We start from the raw sequence: 15431 nt of genomic DNA, 5'->3' as shown, positions 1-15431 counted from the left end.
TTATAGAGACAGCGTTGTAGATATTTCCTTGTTTATACAGATAGCCGTGAAGATATTTCCATGTTTATACAGATAGCGGTGTAGATATTTCCATGTTTATACAGATAGCAGTGTAGATATTTCGATGTTTATGGAGATAGTGGTGTAGATAATTTCAATTTTATACAGAGAGCAGTGTAGATATTTCCAAGTTCATACAGATAGCGGTGTAGATATTTCCACGTTTATAGAGATGGCGGTGTAGATATTTCCATGTTCATACAGAGGACGGTGTAGATATTTCCATGTTTATAGGGATGGCGGTGTAGATATTTTCATGTTTTCACCGATGGCGGTGTAGATATTTCCATGTTTACACAGATAGCGGTGTAGACATTTCCATGTTTACACAGATAGCGGTGTGGATATTTCCATGTTTATGCAGATAGCAGTGTAGATATTTCCATGTTTATACATATAGCGGTGTGGATATTTCCATGTTTATTCAGATAGCGGTGCGGATATTTCCATGTTTATACAGATAGCGGTGTAGATATTTCCATCTTAATACAGACGGCGGTGTAGATATGTCCATGTTTGTACAGATGGCGGTGTAGATATTTCCATGTTCATGCAGATGGTGGTGTAGATATTTCGAAGTTTATAGAGATAGCGCTGTAGTTATTTCCATATTTATTGAGAAATCTGTGTAGATATTTCCAGGTATTTTCAGATAGCTGTGTAGATATTTCCATGTTCATGCGGAGAGCGGTGCAGGTATTTCCATGTTCATCCAGATGCCGGTGTACATATATCCATGTTCATACAGATGGCGGTGAAGATATTTCCATGTTCATACAGATGGTTGTGTAGATATATCCAAGTCCATACAAATGGCGGTGTAGATATTGCCATGTTCATAGAGATGGCGGTGTAGATATTTCCATGTTCATACAATTGGCGGTGTAGATATTTCCATGTTCATAGAGATGGCGGTGTAGATATTTCCATATTTATAGAGATAGCAGTGTAGTTATTACCATGTTTATAGAGATAGCATTGTAGATATTTCCATTGATATACAGAGAGCTGTGTAGATATTTGCATGTTCATAGAGATAGCGGTGTAGATATTTTCATGTTCATTCAGATAGCGGTGTAGATATTTCCATGTTCATACAGTTAGCGTGGTAGATATTTCCATGTTCATACAGATAATGGTGTAGATATTTCCATGTTCATACAGATAGCGGTGTAGATATTTCCATGTTCATACAGTTAGCTGTGTAGATATTTCCATGTTCATACAGATGGTGGTGTAGATATTTACATGTTCATTCAGATGGCGGTGTAGTTATTTCCATGTTCATACAGATAGCGGTGTAGATATTTCCATGTTCATACAGATAGCGGTGTAGATATTTCCATGTTCATACAGATAGAGGCGTAGATATTTCCATGTTCATACCAATAGCGGTGTAGACATTTCCATGTTCATACATTTAGCGGTGTAGATATTTCCATGTTCATACAGATGGCGGTGAAGATATTTCCATGTTCATACAGATGGCGGTGTGGATATTTCCATGTTTGTACGGATGGCAGTGTAGATATATCCATGATCATTCAGGTGGCGGTGTATTTATTTCCATGTTTATACAGATAGCAGTGTAGTTATTTCCATATTAATAGAGATAGCTGTGTAGATATTTCCATTGATATACAGATAGCTGTGTAGATATTTGCATGTTCATACAGATAGCGGTGTAGATATTTCCATGTTGGTACAGATGGCGGTGTAGATATTTCCATGTTCATACAGATAGCGGTGTAGATATTTCCATGTTCATACAGATAACGGTGTAGATACTTCCATGTTCATACAGATAGCGGTGTAGCTATTTCCATGTTCATACAGATAGCGGTGTAGATATTTCCATCTTCATACAGATAGCGGTGTAGATATTTGAATGTTCTTACCGAGAGTTGTGTAGATATTTCCATGTTCATACAGTTAGCGGTGTAGATATTTCCATGTTCATACAGATGGCGGTGTAGATATTTACATGTTCATAGAGATGGCGGTGTAGATATTTCCATGTTCGTACGGATGGCAGTGTAGATATTTCCAAGTTCATACAGGTGGCGGTGTAGATATTTCCATGTTTATATAGATAGCAGAGTAGTTATTTCCATGTTTATAGAGATAGCTGTGTAGATATTCGCATTGATATACAGATAGCTGTGTAGATATTTGCATGTTCATACAGAAAGCGGGGTAGATGTTTCCATGTTCGTACAGATAGCCGTGTAGATATTTCCATGTTCATACAGATAGCGGTGTAGATATTTCCACGTTTATAGAGATGGCGGTGTAGATATTTCCATGTTCATACAGATGGCGGTGTAGATATTGCCATGTTTATAGGGATGGCGGTGTAGATATTTTCATGTTTACACAGAAGGCGGTGTAGATATTTCCATGTTTACACAGATAGGTTTGTACACATTTCCATGTTTACACAGATGGCGGTGTGGATATTTCCATGTTTATGCAAATAGCAGTGTAGATATTTCCATGTTTACACAGATAGCGGTGCGGATATTTCCATGTTTATACAGATAGTTGGGCAGATATTTCCATGTTTATACAGATAGCGGTGTAGATATTTCCATCTTAATACAGATGTCGGTGTAGATATGTCCATGTTCAAACAGATGGCGGTGTAGATATTTCCATGTACATAAAGATGGCGGTGTATATGTTTCGATGTTTATAGAGGTAGCGCTGTAGTTATTTCCATGTTTATAGAGATAGCGGTGTAGATATTTCCATGTTCATACAGGTAGCGGTGTAGATATTTCCATGTTCATACAGATAGCGGTGTAGATATTTCCATGTTCATACAGATAGCGGTGTAGATAATTCCATGTTCATACAGATAGCGGTGTAGATATTTCCATGTTCATACAGAGAGCGGTGTAGATAATTTCATGTTCATACAGTTAGCTGTGTAGATATTTCCATGTTCATACAGATGGCGGTGTAGATATTTACATGTTCATACAGATGGCGGTGTAGATATTTCCATGTTCATACAGATAGCGGTGTAGATATTTCCATGTTCATACAGATAGCGGTGTAGATATTTCCATGTTCATACAGATAGCGGTGCAGATATTTCCATGTTCATAGCAATAGCGGTGAAGACATTTCCATGTTCATACATTTAGCGGTGTAGATATTTCCATGTTCATACAGATGGCGGTGAAGATATTTCCATGTTCATACAGATGGCGGTGTAGATATTTCCATGTTCATACAGATGGCGGTGTAGATATTTCCATGTTTATAGGGATGGCGGTGTAGATATTTTCATGTTTATACAGATGGCGGTGTAGATATTTCCATGTTTACACAGATAGCACTGTAGACATTTCCATGTTTACACATATAGCGGTGTGGATATTTCCATGTTTATGCAGATAACAGTGTAGATATTTCCATGTTTATACAGATAGCAGTGCGGATATTTCCATGTTTATACAGATAGCGGTGTAGATATTTCCATCTTAATACAGATGGCGGTGTAGATATGTCCATGTTCGTACAGATGGCGGTGTAGAATTTCCATGTTCATACAGATGGCGGTGTAGATATTTCGAAGTTTATAGAGATAGCGCTGTAGTTATTTCCATATTTATAGAGAAATCGGTGTAGATATTTCCATGTATATTCAGATAGCTGTGTAGATATTTCCATGTTCATGCAGATAGCGGTGTAGATATTTCCATGTTTATACAGATAGCAGTGTAGATATTTCCATGTTTATAGAGATAGTGGTGTAGATAATTTCAATTTTATACAGAGAGCAGTGTAGATATTTCCAAGTTCACACAGATAGCGGTGTAGATATTTCCATGTTTATAGGGATGGCCGTGTAGATATTTTCATGTTTACACAGATGGCAGTGTAGATATTTCCATGTTTACACAGATAGCGGTGTGGATATTTCCAAGTTTATGCAGATAGCAGTGTATATATTTCCATGTTTATACAGATAGCGGTGCGGATATTTCCATGTTTATACAGATAGTTGAACAGATATTTCCATGTTCATACAGATAGTGGTGTAGATATTTCCATGTTGATACAGATGGCGGTCTAGATATTTCCATGTTCATACCAATAGCGTGGTAGACATTTCCATGTTCATACAGATAGCGGTGTAGATATTTCCATGTTCATACAGATAGCGGTGTAGATATTTCCATGTTCATACAGATAGCGGTGTCGATATTTCCATGTTCATACAGATAGCAGTGTAGATATTTCTCATGTTCATGCAGATAGAGGTGTAGATATTTCCATGTTCATCCAGATGCCGCTGTACATATATCCATGTTCATACCGATGGCAGTGAAGATATTTCCATGTTCATACAGATGGCGGTTTAGGTATTTCCATGTTCATACAAATGGCGGTGTAGATATTTCCATGTTCATAGAGATAGCTGTGTAGATATTTCCAGGTTCATACAAATGGCGGTGTAGATATTTCCATGTTCATAGAGATGGCGGTGTAGATATTTCCAAGTTTATACAGATAGCAGTGTAGTTATTTCCATGTTTATAGAGATAGCAGTGTAGATATTTCCATTGATATAAAGATAGCTGTGTAGATATTTGCATGTTCATACAGATAGCGGTGTGGATATTTCCATGTTTATACAGATAGCGGTGTAGATATTTCCATATTCATACAGATAGCGGTGTAGATATTTCCATGTTCATACAGATAGCGGTGTAGATATTTCCATGTTCACAGATAGCGGTGTAGATATTTCCATGTTCATACACTTAGCGGTGTAGATATTTCCATGTTCATACAGATGGCGGTGTAGATATTTACATGTTCATACAGATGGCGGTGTAGTTATTTCCATGTTCATACAGATAGCGGTGTAGAGATTTCCATGTTCATACAGAGAGCGGTGTAGATATTTCCATGTTGATACAGATAGCGGTGTAGATATTTCCATGTTCATACCAATAGCGTTGTATACATTTCCATGTTCATACAGTTAGCGGTGTAGATATTTCCATGTTCATACAGATAGCGGTGTCGATATTTCCATGTTCATACAGATAGCGGTGTACATATTTCCATGTTCATACAGATAGCGGTGTAGATATTTCCATGTTCATACAGATAGCGGTGTAGATAATTCCATGTTCATACAGTTAGCGGTGTAGATATTTCCATGTTCATACAGATGGCGGTGTAGATATTTCCATGTTCATACAGATCGCGGTGCAGGTATTTCCATGTTCATACAGATAGCGGTGTAGATATTTCCATGTTCATACAGATAGTGGTGTAGATAATTCCATGTTCATACAGTTAGCTGAGTAGATATTTCCATGTTCATACAGATGGCGGTGTAGATATTTACATGTTCATACAGATGGCGGTGTAGATATTTCCATGTTCATACATTTAGCGGTGTAGATATTTCCATGTTCATACAGATGGCGGTGAAGATATTTCCATGTTCATACAGATGGCGGTGTAGATATTTCCATGTTTGTACGGATGGCTGTGTAGATATTTCCATGTTCATACAGGTGGCGGTGTAGTTATTTCCATGTTTATACAGATAGCAGTGTAGTTATTTCCATGTTAATAGAGATAGCTGTGTGGATATTTCCATTGATATACATATAGCTGTGTAGATATTTGCATGTTCATACAGATAGCGGTGTAGATATTTCCATGTTCGTACAGATAGCGGTGTAGATATTTCCATGTTCATACAGATAGCGGTGTAGATATTTCCATGTTCATACAGATAACGGTGTAGATATTTCCATGTTCATACAAACAGCGGTGTAGATATTTCCATGTTTATACAGATGGTGGTGTAGATATTTCCATGTATATAGAGATGGCGTTCTAGATATTTCCATGTTTACAGAGATAGTGGTGTAGTTATTTCCAAGTTTATAGAGACAGCGTTGTAGATATTTCCATGTTTATACAGATAGCAGTGAAGATATTTCCATGTTTATACAGATAGCGGTGTAGATATTTCCATGTTTATACAGATAGCAGTGAAGATATTTCCATGTTTATAGAGATAGTGGTGTAGATAATTTCAATTTTATACAGAGAGCAGTGTAGATATTTCCAAGTTCATACAGATAGCGGTGTAGATATTTCCACGTTTATAGAGATGGTGGTGTAGATATTTCCATGTTCATACAGACGACGGTGTAGATATTTCCATGTTTATAGGGATGGCGGTGTAGATATTTTCATGTTTACACAGATGGCGGTGTAGATATTTCCATGCTCATACAGATGGCGGTGTAGATATTTACATGTTCATACAGATGGTGGTGTAGATATTTCCATGTTCATACAGATAGCGGTGTAGATATTTCCATGTTCATACAGATAGCGGTGCAGATAATTCCATGTTCATTCAGTTAGCTCTGTAGATATTTCCATGTTCATACAGATGGCGGTGTAGGTATTTGTATGTTCATACAGATGGCGGTGTAGATATTTCCATGTTCATACAGATAGCGGTGTAGATTTTTCCATGTTCATACAGATAGCGGTGTAGATATATCCATGTTTATATAGATAGTGGTGTAGATAATTTCAATTTTATACAAAGTGCAGTGTAGATATTTCCAAGTTCATACAGATAGTGGTGTAGATATTTCCAGGTTCATACAAATGGCGGTGTAGATATTTACATGTTCATACAAATGGCGGTATAGTTATTTCCATGTTCGCACAGATGTCGGTGTGGATATTTCCATGTTCATACCAATAGCGGTGTAGTTATTTCCATGTTCATACAGTTAGCGGTGTAGATATTTCCATGTTCATACAGAAGGCGGTGTAGATATTTACATGTTCATACAGATGGCGGTGTAGATATTTCCATGTTCGTACGGATGGCAGTGTAGATATTTCCATGTTCATACAGGTGGCGGTGTAGATATTTCCATGTTCGTACGGATGGCAGTGTAGATATTTCCATGTTCATACAGAAGGCGGTGTAGATATTTACATGTTCATACAGATGGCGGTGTAGATATTTCCATGTTCGTACGGATGGCAGTGTAGATATTTCCATGTTCATACAGGTGGCGGTGTAGATATTTCCATGTTCATACCGATAGCGGTGTAGGTATTTCCATGTTCATACAGATAGCGGTGTAGATAATTCCATGTTCATACAGTTAGCTGTGTAGATATTTCCATGTTCATACAGATGGCGGTGTAGATATTTACATGTTCATACAGATGGCGGTGTAGATATTTCCATGTTCATACAGATAGCGGTGTAGATATTTCCATGTTCATACAGATAGCGGTGTATATATTTCCATGTTCATACAGATAGCGGTGTAGATATTTCCATGTTCGTACAGATAGCGGTGAAGATATTTCCATGTTTATACAGATAGCGGCGTAGATATATCCATGTTTATACAGATAGCAGTGTAGATATTTCCATGTTTATAGAGATAGTGGTGTAGATAATTTCAATTTTATACAGAGAGCAGTGTAGATATTTCCAAGTTCATACAGATAGTGGTGTCGATATTTCCAGGTTCATACAAATGGCGGTGTAGATATTTCCATGTTCTTCCAGATAGCGGTTTAGTTATTTCCATGTTCATTCAGATAGCGGTGTAGATATTTCCATGTTCATACAGATGGCGGTGTAGATATTTACATGTTCACACAGATGGCGGTGTAGATATTTCCATGTTCGTACAGATAGCGGTGTAGTTATTTCCATGTTCATACAGATAGCGGTGTAGATATTTCCATGTTCACAGATAGCGGTGTAGATATTTCCATGTTCATACACTTAGCGGTGTAGATATTTCCATGTTCATACAGATGGCGGTGTAGATATTTACATGTTCATACAGATGGCGGTGTAGTTATTTCCATGTTCATACAGATAGCGGTGTAGAGATTTCCATGTTCATACAGATAGCGGTGTAGATATTTCCATGTTGATACAGATAGCGGTGTAGATATTTCCATGTTCATACCAATAGCGTTGTATACATTTCCATGTTCATACAGTTAGCGGTGTAGATATTTCCATGTTCATACAGATAGCGGTGTCGATATTTCCATGTTCATACAGATAGCGGTGTACATATTTCCATGTTCATACAGATAGCGGTGTAGATATTTCCATGTTCATACAGATAGCTGTATAGATAATTCCATGTTCATACAGTTAGTGGTGTAGATATTTCCATGTTCATACAGATGGCGGTGTAGATATTTCCATGTTCATACAGATCGCGGTGCAGGTATTTCCATGTTCATACAGATAGCGGTGTAGATATTTCCATGTTCATACAGATAGTGGTGTAGATAATTCCATGTTCATACAGTTAGCTGAGTAGATATTTCCATGTTCAAACAGATGGCGGTGTAGATATTTACATGTTCATACAGATGGCGGTGTAGATATTTCCATGTTCATACATTTAGCGGTGTAGATATTTCCATGTTCATACAGATGGCGGTGAAGATATTTCCATGTTCATACAGATGGCGGTGTAGATATTTCCATGTTTGTATGGATGGCTGTGTAGATATTTCCATGTTCATACAGGTGGCGGTGTAGTTATTTCCATGTTTATACAGATAGCAGTGTAGTTATTTCCATGTTAATAGAGATAGCTGTGTGGATATTTCCATTGATATACATATAGCTGTGTAGATATTTGCATGTTCATACAGATAGCGGTGTAGATATTTCCATGTTCGTACAGATAGCGGTGTAGATATTTCCATGTTCATACAGATAGCGGTGTAGATATTTCCATGTTCATACAGATAACGGTGTAGATATTTCCATGTTCATACAAACAGCGGTGTAGATATTTCCATGTTTATACAGATGGTGGTGTAGATATTTCCATGTATATAGAGATGGCGTTCTAGATATTTCCATGTTTACAGAGATAGTGGTGTAGTTATTTCCAAGTTTATAGAGACAGCGTTGTAGATATTTCCATGTTTATACAGAGAGCAGTGAAGATATTTCCATGTTTATACAGATAGCGGTGTAGATATTTCCATGTTTATACAGATAGCAGTGAAGATATTTCCATGTTTATAGAGATAGTGGTGTAGATAATTTCAATTTTATACAGAGAGCAGTGTAGATATTTCCAAGTTCATACAGATAGCGGTGTAGATATTTCCACGTTTATAGAGATGGTGGTGTAGATATTTCCATGTTCATACAGACGACGGTGTAGATATTTCCATGTTTATAGGGATGGCGGTGTAGATATTTTCATGTTTACACAGATGGTGGTGTAGATATTTCCATGCTCATACAGATGGCGGTGTAGATATTTACATGTTCATACAGATGGCGGTGTAGATATTTCCATGTTCATACAGATAGCGGTGTAGATATTTCCATGTTCATACAGATAGCGGTGCAGATAATTCCATGTTCATACAGTTAGCTCTGTAGATATTTCCATGTTCATACAGATGGCGGTGTAGGTATTTGTATGTTCATACAGATGGCAGTGTAGATATTTCCATGTTCATACAGATAGCGGTGTAGATTTTTCCATGTTCATACAGATAGCGGTGTAGATATATCCATGTTTATATAGATAGTGGTGTAGATAATTTCAATTTTATACAAAGTGCAGTTTAGATATTTCCAAGTTCATACAGATAGTGGTGTAGATATTTCCAGGTTCATACAAATGGCGGTGTAGATATTTACATGTTCATACAAATGGCGGTATAGTTATTTCCATGTTCGTACAGATGTCGGTGTGGATATTTCCATGTTCATACCAATAGCGGTGTAGTTATTTCCATGTTCATACAGTTAGCGGTGTAGATATTTCCATGTTCATACAGAAGGCGGTGTAGATATTTACATGTTCATACAGATGGCGGTGTAGATATTTCCATGTTCGTACGGATGGCAGTGTAGATATTTCCATGTTCATACAGGTGGCGGTGTAGGTATTTCCATGTTCATACAGATAGCGGTGTAGATAATTCCATGTTCATACAGTTAGCTGTGTAGATATTTCCATGTTCATACAGATAGCGGTGTAGGTATTTCCATGTTCATACAGATAGCGGTGTAGATAATTCCATGTTCATACAGTTAGCTGTGTAGATATTTCCATGTTCATACAGATGGCGGTGTAGATATTTACATGTTCATACAGATGGCGGTGTAGATATTTCCATGTTCATACAGATAGCAGTGTAGATATTTCCATGTTCATACAGATAGCGGTGTATATATTTCCATGTTCATACAGATAGCGGTGTAGATATTTCCATGTTCGTACAGATAGCGGTGAATATATTTCCATGTTTATACAGATAGCGGCGTAGATATATCCATGTTTATACAGATAGCAGTGTAGATATTTCCATGTTTATAGAGATAGTGGTGTAGATAATTTCAATTTTATACAGAGAGCAGTGTAGATATTTCCAAGTTCATACAGATAGTGGTGTCGATATTTCCAGGTTCATACAAATGGCGGTGTAGATATTTCCATGTTCTTCCAGATAGCGGTTTAGTTATTTCCATGTTCATTCAGATAGCGGTGTAGATATTTCCATGTTCATACAGATGGCGGTGTAGATATTTACATGTTCACACAGATGGCGGTGTAGATATTTCCATGTTCGTACAGATAGCGGTGTAGTTATTTCCATGTTCATACAGATAGCGGTGTAGATATTTCCATGTTCACAGATAGCGGTGTAGATATTTCCATGTTCATACACTTAGCGGTGTAGATATTTCCATGTTCATACAGATGGCGGTGTAGATATTTACATGTTCATACAGATGGCGGTGTAGTTATTTCCATGTTCATACAGATAGCGGTGTAGAGATTTCCATGTCCATACAGATAGCGGTGTAGATATTTCCATGTTGATACAGATAGCGGAGTAGATATTTCCATGTTCATACCAATAGCGTTGTATACATTTCCATGTTCATACAGTTAGCGGTGTAGATATTTCCATGTTCATACAGATAGCGGTGTCGATATTTCCATGTTCATACAGATAGCGGTGTACATATTTCCATGTTCATACAGATAGCGGTGTAGATATTTCCATGTTCATACAGATAGCGGTGTAGATAATTCCATGTTCATACAGTTAGCGGTGTAGATATTTCCATGTTCATACAGATGGCGGTGTAGATATTTCCATGTTCATACAGATCGCGGTGCAGGTATTTCCATGTTCATACAGATAGCGGTGTAGATATTTCCATGTTCATACAGATAGTGGTGTAGATAATTCCATGTTCATACAGTTAGCTGAGTAGATATTTCCATGTTCATACAGATGGCGGTGTAGATATTTACATGTTCATACAGATGGCGGTGTAGATATTTCCATGTTCATACATTTAGCGGTGTAGATATTTCCATGTTCATACAGATGGCGGTGAAGATATTTCCATGTTCATACAGATGGCGGTGTAGATATTTCCATGTTTGTACGGATGGCTGTGTAGATATTTCCATGTTCATACAGGTGGCGGTGTAGTTATTTCCATGTTTATACAGATAGCAGTGTAGTTATTTCCATGTTAATAGAGATAGCTGTGTGGATATTTCCATTGATATACATATAGCTGTGGAGATATTTGCATGTTCATACAGATAGCGGTGTAGATATTTCCATGTTCATACAGATAGCGGTGTAGATATTTCCATGTTCATACAGATAACGGTGTAGATATTTCCATGTTCATACAAACAGCGGTGTAGATATTTCCATATTTATACAGATGGTGGTGTAGATATTTCCATGTATATAGAGATGGCGTTCTAGATATTTCCATGTTTACATAGATAGTGGTGTAGTTATTTCCAAGTTTATAGAGACAGCGTTGTAGATATTTCCATGTTTATACAGATAGCAGTGAAGATATTTCCATGTTTATACAGATAGCGGTGTAGATATTTCCATGTTTATACAGATAGCAGTGAAGGTATTTCCATGTTTATAGAGATAGTGGTGTAGATAATTTCAATTTTATACAGAGAGCAGTGTAGATATTTCCAAGTTCATACAGATAGCGGTGTAGATATTTCCACGTTTATAGAGATGGTGGTGTAGATATTTCCATGTTCATACAGAGGACGGTGTAGATATTTCCATGTTTATAGGGATGGCGGTGTAGATATTTTCATGTTTACACAGATGGCGGTGTAGATATTTCCATGTTCATACAGATGGCGGTATAGATATTTCCATGTTCATACAAATGGCGGTGAAGATATTTCCATGTTCATACAGATGGCGGTGTAGGTATTTCCATGTTTGTACGGATGGCTGTGTAGATATTTCCATGTTCATACAGGTGGCGGTGTAGTTATTTCCATGTTTATACAGATAGCAGTGTAGTTATTTCCATGTTAATAGAGATAGCTGTGTGGATATTTCCATTGATATACATATAGCTGTGTAGATATTTGCATGTTCATACAGATAGCGGTGTAGATATTTCCATGTTCGTACAGATAGCGGTGTAGATATTTCCATGTTCATACAGATAGCGGTGTAGATATTTCCATGTTCATACAGATAACGGTGTAGATATTTCCATGTTCATACAAACAGCGGTGTAGATATTTCCATGTTTATACAGATGGTGGTGTAGATATTTCCATGTATATAGAGATGGCGTTCTAGATATTTCCATGTTTACAGAGATAGTGGTGTAGTTATTTCCAAGTTTATAGAGACAGCGTTGTAGATATTTCCATGTTTATACAGATAGCAGTGAAGATATTTCCATGTTTATACAGATAGCGGTGTAGATATTTCCATTTTTATACAGATAGCAGTGAAGATATTTCCATGTTTATAGAGATAGTGGTGTAGATAATTTCAATTTTATACAGAGAGCAGTGTAGATATTTCCAAGTTCATACAGATAGCGGTGTAGATATTTCCACGTTTATAGAGATGGTGGTGTAGATATTTCCATGTTCATACAGACGACGGTGTAGATATTTCCATGTTTATAGGGATGGCGGTGTAGATATTTTCATGTTTACACAGATGGCGGTGTAGATATTTCCATGTTCATACAGATGGCGGTGTAGATATTTACATGTTCATACAGATGGCGGTGTAGATATTTCCATGTTCATACAGATAGTGGTGTAGATATTTCCATGTTCATACAGATAGCGGTGCAGATAATTCCATGTTCATACAGTTAGCTCTGTAGATATTTCCATGTTCATACAGATGGCGGTGTAGGTATTTGTATGTTCATACAGATGGCGGTGTAGATATTTCCATGTTCATACAGATAGCGGTGTAGATTATTCCATGTTCATACAGATAGCGGTGTAGATATATCCATGTTTATATAGATAGTGGTGTAGATAATTTCAATTTTATACAAAGTGCAGTGTAGATATTTCCAAGTTCATACAGATAGTGGTGTAGATATTTCCAGGTTCATACAAATGGCGGTGTAGATATTTACATGTTCATACAAATGGCGGTATAGTTATTTCCATGTTCGTACAGATGTCGGTGTGGATATTTCCATGTTCATACCAATAGCGGTGTAGATATTTCCATGTTCATACAGTTAGCGGTGTAGATATTTCCATGTTCATACAGAAGGCGGTGTAGATATTTACATGTTCATACAGATGGCGGTGTAGATATTTCCATGTTCGTACGGATGGCAGTGTAGATATTTCCATGTTCATACAGGTGGCGGTGTAGATATTTCCATGTTCATACAGATAGCGGTGTAGGTATTTCCATGTTCATACAGATAGCGGTGTAGATAATTCCATGTTCATACAGTTAGCTGTGTAGATATTTCCATGTTCATACAGATGGCGGTGTAGATATTTACATGTTCATACAGATGGCGGTGTAGATATTTCCATGTTCATACAGATAGCGGTGTAGATATTTCCATGTTCATACAGATAGCGGTGTATATATTTCCATGTTCATACAGATAGCGGTGTAGATATTTCCATGTTCGTACAGATAGCGGTGAAGATATTTCCATGTTTATACAGATAGCGGCGTAGATATATCCATGTTTATACAGATAGCAGTGTAGATATTTCCATGTTTATAGAGATAGTGGTGTAGATAATTTCAATTTTATACAGAGAGCAGTGTAGATATTTCCAAGTTCATACAGATAGTGGTGTCGATATTTCCAGGTTCATACAAATGGCGGTGTAGATATTTCCATGTTCTTCCAGATAGCGGTTTAGTTATTTCCATGTTCATTCAGATAGCGGTGTAGATATTTCCATGTTCATACAGATGGCGGTGTAGATATTTACATGTTCACACAGATGGCGGTGTAGATATTTCCATGTTCGTACAGATAGCGGTGAAGATATTTCCATGTTTATACAGATAGCGGCGTAGATATATCCATGTTTATACAGATAGCAGTGTAGATATTTCCATGTTTATAGAGATAGTGGTGTAGATAATTTCAATTTTATACAGAGAGCAGTGTAGATATTTCCAAGTTCATACAGATAGTGGTGTCGATATTTCCAGGTTCATACAAATGGCGGTGTAGATATTTCCATGTTCTTCCAGATAGCGGTTTAGTTATTTCCATGTTCATTCAGATAGCGGTGTAGATATTTCCATGTTCATACAGATGGCGGTGTAGATATTTACATGTTCACACAGATGGCGGTGTAGATATTTCTATGTTCGTACAGATAGCGGTGTAGTTATTTCTATGTTCATACAGATAGCGGTGTAGATATTTCCATGTTCACAGATAGCGGTTTAGATATTTCCATGTTCATACAGATAGCGGTGCAGATAATTCCATGTTCATACAGTTAGCTCTGTAGATATTTCCATGTTCATACAGATGGCGGTGTAGGTATTTGTATGTTCATACAGATGGCGGTGTAGATATTTCCATGTTCATACAGATAGCGGTGTAGATTTTTCCATGTTCATACAGATAGCGGTGTAGATATATCCATGTTTATATAGATAGTGGTGTAGATAATTTCAATTTTATACAAAGTGCAGTGTAGATATTTCCAAGTTCATACAGATAGTGGTGTAGATATTTCCAGGTTCATACAAATGGCGGTGTAGATATTTACATGTTCATACAAATGGCGGTATAGTTATTTCCATGTTCGTACAGATGTCGGTGTGGATATTTCCATGTTCATACCAATAGCGGTGTAGTTATTTCCATGTTCATACAGTTAGCGGTGTAGATATTTCCATGTTCATACAGAAGGCGGTGTAGATATTTACATGTTCATACAGATGGCGGTGTAGATATTTCCATGTTCGTACGGATGGCAGTGTAGATATTTCCATGTTCATACAGGTGGCGG

This window comes from Gorilla gorilla, chromosome 11, assembly GCF_029281585.2.
Source record: "Gorilla gorilla gorilla isolate KB3781 chromosome 11, NHGRI_mGorGor1-v2.1_pri, whole genome shotgun sequence".
NCBI classification, from domain to species: domain Eukaryota; kingdom Metazoa; phylum Chordata; class Mammalia; order Primates; family Hominidae; genus Gorilla; species Gorilla gorilla.
The sequence above is the reverse complement of the archived record's forward strand: the minus strand, read 5'-3'. Positions refer to the sequence as shown.